The 6,000-nt window shown below is 41.7% G+C and overlaps 1 non-coding gene across 1 annotated transcript; it reads left to right on the top strand.

The window, feature by feature from the left end:
• Positions 1 to 3,434, top strand: LOC101740345 (microvitellogenin). The gene has a single exon (XR_005246526.2). It is a non-coding gene; the product is annotated as a microvitellogenin (transcript).
• The last annotated feature ends 2,566 nt before the right edge of the window (positions 3,435 to 6,000 follow it).

The raw sequence follows: 6,000 nt of genomic DNA, 5'->3' as shown, positions 1-6,000 counted from the left end.
GACGTCGAATGTATATATAAACGATGCGACTCCATGCAGCCGACATACGACTCTACGATATACTGTCTGCCGGTAGTGAGCGAAGGACCACACGAGATGGACCCATTCGACAAGCTCCCCAACTACGTGACCAACGTGGACCTGAAGTATCCGTACTCAGACCTGCCGTACATAGGGCAGTACAAGCTGCTCAAGCTCCCCTTTACTGGAGAGCTGATCGAACATGTCGACTACTGGGGCGAGGGGAGGATCGTCAACGGGGGACTGTATTCGGGCTTCCGCAACTGCTACAACGTAAACCGACAGTACCAAGAGGTCAGCAACGGGCCCGACAAGGGTCGCAAGATCCCCAACAGGATCCCGGTGCGCGACGAGAACGACTGCGACACCCGGGCTTACATCAAGGATGACTCGGTCAAAATAGTGACGCTCATGAGCGCGCCCATCATTCCGAACAGCGCCAGAGACATTACGAGAATCGTTAACGAGCGCGTCGGCATGGTCGTCATCTACGGAATGCCGGTAGAGTCCCAGGGTATTAAGCTTCTGGCTGCCGAGCTAAAGAACAAGCTTCTGCTGTACTGTCCCGACTACGAGCTGTCCGCTTACTTACAGGAGCCGACAATGATGGACTCGCACGTGGCTTTCCTCAACAAGCAACTTCTTATGGATCTGCTGTTCAAGTACGTGTCGACCGGGGACTACAACAAGGCAGTGACTATCACGAAGTCCTTGCAAGATGATAACGTCGGTTTTGTTATCAAGGAGCTGGTCGACAGACTCCTGCGCGCATGAGAACCTAACGTGTTCGCATACGCGGACAAGTTGTGGTCCGCCGGACACCACGATATAGTCAATGACTTTTTCCCTTCGGAAATCAAATTGATCACCAAGCAAGAAAGGGTAAAAATCATCGGAAGATATTACAATCAAGCTCTGAAGCTGGACGCCAATGTTGACAGGTACAACGACCGCCTGGCCTGGGGAGACAGCAAGGACAAAACTAGTCACAGAGTGAGCTGGAAGCTTATCCCGGTATGGGAGAATAACAAGCTGCTGTATAAAATAATGAACACTGAACATACTATGTACCTGAAGCTGGACGTGAACGTAGACGGGTACGGAGACAGGCAAGCGTGGGGCTCCAACAACTCGAACGAGAAGCGCCACCTGTGGAAGCTGACGCCTGTAGTGCTGGAGACCGGCAACGTCTTACTCATAGAGAACCACGAGTACGGGCAGAGTCTGAAGCTGGACGCGCACGTGGACAGGTACGGCGACCGCCTGCTCTGGGGAAACAACGGAAACGTCGATGGTAACCCTGGCTACTTCGGCTGGGTCATCAACGCGTGGCCGTAGAACTTCACATAACTACAGATAGCTTACAGGCGACAATAAATATTTGTGCTGATTCAAAATGATTTTCCTTAACGTGACGAGCCGCGGTCAGCGTGAGTGTACCGGTCATGTCGCGCTGCATGAGGCCCCGCGCGGACGCTCCTAGTCGCACACTTGCGCGTTTATTTTATACTATTAGGTACCTATTATTTATTTTATAAGCACAGCTAATAGCTCACAACCCACCTGGTGTCAAATGGTTACCGGAGCCTCTAGACATATACAATGTAATTGCCGCCACCCGACTTGAGATATGAGTTCGAAGGTTTCAGTATAGTTACAACGGCTGCCCCACCCTTCAAACCGAAACGCATTCTGCTGCGAACTGCTTCACGGCAGAAATAGGCAGGGTGGTGGTACCTACCTACTCCTACTGACAAGGGATCCTACCACCAGTGATTAGGTACACAAATTATAATTTTGCGAGTTTGATTTTTATTACACGACATAATATTATTCCTTCACCGTGGAAGTCAATCGTGAACATTTGTCAAGTACCGTCAAATACGCCAACTTTGCCACGAGGGTAAACTTTGCCCAAAACACACTTTCTAAGAAAATCAACTAATATCATAAAAAGTACCAAACTTAGTACAGTGTTTATAACATTGGTAGAGAATCAAACATACCTGTGACATCATAGGATAGCGCGTGCGTTCCTAACTTGACACAGTTACCTGTCGGCACTTGTCAAAAAAGGGATGAGTTTTTGCGGGCTAATTACTGTGAGTTTTTTGAAGTAAATTGTGCATTATAACGAAAACACCGGTAAGTTTAATAAATTATTTGTTATGTAAAACAATGTGCTTAGTATTTTGCTGATAGATTCGTTGCTGTAGCTCAAGTATAACAAAAGTTATGATGACGGGCAAAGTTACACAGAAATGTGCAGCCGCACCATTGTCAACATTGCCCACCGTCAAAAAACATCTAGGGTTGACGCTTTGGTTTTCTTTTACGCAATTGTTAAAAAAAGAGTGTTATATTTTCAGGGTTCATGTACGTATGTCTATAATGTTTATTGAGAATTGAGAATATTACTACTACTGTTGAGAATTTATGTATCCCTATGGATCTTTCAGCCCACAGACGTCCACTGCTGGACATAGGCTTCCTCCAAGTCTCACCGAAACGATCGATCCTGCGCTGCTTACATCCAGTAGAACCCCGAGAATCTTATTGGATCGTCAGTGCATCTTGTGAGAGGCCTATCCATGTTACGTCTCCCGGTACGCAGCCGAACTCGAGAACTTTGCGGTCCCAACTACACTTTAAGTCGCAATCCTTTTGGCTATGTACCCCAACTGGAATAGAATAAAAATATCTACAGAAGAAAAAAAAAATATTTTATTCTTTATTACCTATAATAATTCGAAATTTTGTATTTCAGAAGAAACAAACATAAATCGCGTATTCGATAAAGAAGGTCGAGACGTGAAGTTAGGTCCAGGCAGCACAAAACTTAAATTTAGTTATCAGATTTTAAGTCTCCTGTTATAAAAATGAGTCTTTGATTTTAATTGATCGAAGTCTTTAATAAACAACTGCACTTTAAAAATTGTTTATGTTACTCACCTATTGCGATACTCTGTGAAGATTACTCAAATGTGACAACCCTAGCACTTTTAAATCGCTACGTACCGTTTGTATGGGAAAGAGAAAAAATGTCAGGATAACATTGTCCTTTCATTTTAGTAAGAAAATATTTATGATATTAAGTAAACATTTTGGGCGATCGCTTATATTGCCAAAATGTTTTTATTGGTTCTTAAGGCATTCATCTAAGTGTTATTGTTGTGCTAAAATTCAAGGTGGGCAATGTTGGCCAAAAGTCTAGATAACTTTACCCGCCTTGAAAATTGTTTATATTATCCAGAAAACCATTACTAATGTTAAATTTAAGTAAACACATGCATGCATATGAACTTATTGTTGCCATAGATAAGCAAATATGTAATGGGCTACATACAAAAATCTTGAAATATCTAGTGTTATTTAAAAAATGTGGGCAATGTTGGCTAGTTTGACGGTACGTATTTCATTAGTATTCCGCCTGTGGGATTCGAACCCTATTGCATCGCTAGATACGAATGCACCTCACGTTTTATCTTTTACGATGACTCAAAATTTAAAATATATAATTAAAAATATATAGGTAGGTATATGGCGAAGAGATCGTTTCACACACACAGCATTCCCTGTTACAAATTAAATTAAGGATAAAAAATGAATAAAACCACAATACTACACACCGCAAAAGAAGTTTCACTTCTTTCACGTGCACCAAGTTGCATGAACACTTTTTTATATTTATAATTTTGTTATCAATCAGAAGTGAGTTAGGTAGTAAAAAATAAAAAGGAAAGAAATTACACAGAACTGGCCTAATTATATTTCACTGAAGTAACCAAAACTTGTAACAAAATGATTTCAATCTACTACTATCGAAAACTGTTAATATTACGCAACAAGTCTCAACATGTTTCAACAAGAACCGCACGCACGAACGCCACGCACAAAAAAGGGCAAAGGCTTTTTTTTTCTTTTTTCCCCCCTACCTATGCTGATAGCCCTGAGATGCTATTTCAGCGTAACCTTAACTAGTAGGTGAGCTCGCGGGGCTCAAACCTGACGACGTTGCTAACACGAACTCTAGCAAGAGCCGTGCTTCGCAAAATCTACCACCGGATCGGAAACACGACCCACTGAGAATTCGGCGAGAAACTCAGGGGGCTGTGTCTGTGGGCTAATTTACTCGTCGAGCCCTTCGTTGCAAGCGACGGGTTCGACGAGAACGGTGACCGGTGCTTGAGGTACCTAAAAGCACCGTTAGTGGATCGGGAGGATCCGAAATGACGTGTTGTGGGCGACGTTGACTGCTTTCCATTTATCCGCAGGATCGGGAATGTAGATGCCGACTGTAGATACTTACTGATGGAGTCTAGGTCGAACCACGGGGCTCCGACGACTAGCCTACAAAAATGGAATTAAATTACTTGAAGTGGTTTTAAGTGAGTGTTGGCCCCGTGAGCGAACACTACACTTGCATAGGTCATGATGGGGCGTATGCAAGTTCTGTAGAGTGTCACCTTATTACGAAGGAACAATTCACTTCGGTTGCAAATCATCGGATAGAGGGGCAAAGCCGCAGCGAGGGATCGATTTTATAGTTTAGCGCTGGCTCTCGGTTGGGGGTTGCCTGGACTCGGTAATCATATATAAATTTATTATTACCTACGCGCTAGGGTCCGGGATAAATAAAAGTTCTACCGATTTATAAATTAAAGCTGTACCTATATAGCGCACCTAGCCTAGAACACAGAACACTTTACAGCTCACTTTACAGCTCGTAATTTACTTCTTCCGCTTCGCTTCGGGTGAACCGTTCGCTGTTTCGCTTCGAGTAGTTCCGATTACTGACTGAATTCGTGACACCCCTGCAACGCTTGTATAGTCGATACTACATCCCTAGAATTACTGAGAACATTCCTGACAAGTCAAGTATTTTCGATGTGCGTTTCCGTCATTTGACAATAGATGGCGTTGTACTTGAGAATTTTCGATTTTTCTAGTTTTTTTATATTCGTTTCTGCTTGCTATTCGACGATATGACTTATATTGGATTAGATGGAGGGTAGGGTAGTTTGCCACAATACACATTGTCTCTGTATTTTATCGTGATTTAAAAATATATATACACATATTATTATGTTTCAGTAATATCACCTTCACACTACACCTACCAAGCTTCATCTCTGCACTCCCCTAAGGTAGACTGTTAGAGAATGCCTATGGCATTAAGTCCACCTTTATACTTTATAGTATAAGAAGTTATAAATAAATAAATAAATAAATAAAAATATTAAAATAGTGCCATTCCTTAAAAAGTGAGTTTAAGTACGCGTAACTGCCCGTACTCTGCAAGCTAAACAGTGAATACCAGCCAATTGTTTAAGGATTTCATGAATAATTGTATAAAAAATACTCGAGTGAGAAGAACATCGTTGAGTATCATTTTGTGATCTGATCGAGGGAAAAAATCTACGAGGAGTGAACGGATAGCACAGAGTGTCGAGCAAGCACAACGCGACAGAACAAGTGACTCAAAACATAAATAAAATACTGGACGAAAAGTTTAATTACTGGGAAGAAAAATTCGATAATCTCAAAGCTGAAGTGCAAAATCAAGGAAAAAGACTGTATGTTTTAGAAAAACAAGCAAGACTAAGGAATATTGTCTTCTTTGATTGAAACGGAAATATCATATTCAAACTTGGAAAAAAACCTTAGCCAGTTTCATAGAACGTAACTTATCTATTAAACTGAATTCTACAGACATTCAGGAGGCTAAGAGATTAGGTAAGAAAGGAGAAATCCTCGACCAATTATTGTGACATTTGTTACTTTGGGTTTAAAAATAGAGATATATACAAAAACAGAAGAAAACTGAATGATACTCCATACTATTTAAAAGAGGATTATCCACAAAGCATTTTGGAAAAAAGGAAGGAACTACAAGAACAGGTACAGGAAGAGCGAGAGAAGGACAACCAACACTGTATTCATCAAGTGTGATAAAGTGATAGTAATAACTAAGAACAA

Source organism: Bombyx mori, chromosome 12 (assembly GCF_030269925.1).
Source record: "Bombyx mori chromosome 12, ASM3026992v2".
NCBI classification, from domain to species: Eukaryota; Metazoa; Arthropoda; class Insecta; order Lepidoptera; family Bombycidae; genus Bombyx; species Bombyx mori.
The sequence above is the reverse complement of the archived record's forward strand: the minus strand, read 5'-3'. Positions and strand labels throughout refer to the sequence as shown.